Source organism: Heptranchias perlo, chromosome 8 (genome assembly GCF_035084215.1).
Source record: "Heptranchias perlo isolate sHepPer1 chromosome 8, sHepPer1.hap1, whole genome shotgun sequence".
Taxonomy (NCBI): Eukaryota; Metazoa; Chordata; class Chondrichthyes; order Hexanchiformes; family Hexanchidae; genus Heptranchias; species Heptranchias perlo.
The window spans coordinates 13,752,534-13,753,731 of record NC_090332.1 but is presented as its reverse complement, the minus strand read 5'-3'; positions in this window follow the sequence as shown (position 1 = coordinate 13,753,731).

Below are 1,198 nucleotides of genomic sequence, written 5' to 3'. Positions count from 1 at the left end.
GCTCTCTCTACCAACTCCGAAAGTCATCGGACAGGTTTATCAGAAAGTGCACTGAGGTAGGTGTGTTTTAAAATCCCCTCAGGGAGGGGCCTGGATCCATACACGTAGGTTTAGTCAGTGATCAGATATGCAGCTTCTGAAAATGCACCAGTAATGTGATCTATCTCACCCTGCTAGCAGCATTCTTCTTTCACATAAACATCCATTTTGCTTGAAGAAAACTTCAAAGAACTCTGAAGTAACACCATGTGAGCGTGTACTTCACAAACCATGTTATATAGAAATTTCTGGCAAAAGTGTTTATCTTGTTTTTTTTTAAAAAAAGCTATTGCTTTTTCACTCCCTCAATGGCTTACACCATCTCTGAACCACATAGGACAGGAAGGTCCCAGGCTCAATAGGGAAGTAAGTAAAATCAGCCAGGGTGCCACTCCTGATCATTATTCAGCAACCCGTTCTGCAAATGTATGCACATCGACATCAGGTTGCAACAGGATCAGGCTTGGCTGTGATGTCTTCCACAGTCAAATAGGCTGTCAGTGCTCATCATCAAGGCTCACACTCAAGCAATGGCCACTTGGGGGAGCTAGCAGAGGGTGACAGCTATCAGTAGGACCATATCCAGCAAGGGACATCATGGGCTCGAATTTAGCAGGCCTGCGGGTTCCCAGCGGGTGGTCCTCCGGGAGCGTGGTCAACACGCTCGGCGAAATTAGTGGGTTGCCCACGCGATCGTAGCAGGCAACCCACTAATAGGAATCAATTACCTGCTCCTCCGGGGTCCACGGCGCTGGCCTGCGCGTCGGTCGGGCTGCGCATGCGCAGTACGATCTGTCAGCTGGAGGCTCTCTAGTTAAAGGGGCAGTCCTCCACTGACAGATGCTGCAACCAATGGGACAAATTGCAGCATGGAGCAGCCCAGGGGGAAGGCTGCTCCCAGTTTAATGATGCCTCACCCCAGCTATCATCAGATGGGGTAAGGAGGAGGGGGAGGACACAGATCTTCCCCCCGGCGGGCGGGAGGAAGCGGTCTGCCTCTGCCACCAAGAAGGCCTGGCTCGAGGTGGCAGAGGGGGTCACCTGCGCCACCAACATATCGCCCACCTGCATACAGTGCAGGAGGCACTGCAATGACCGCAGTAGGTCAGCCACAGTGAGAACACGAAGTCTTTCCCCTACACTCCGTCTGCCACAACAC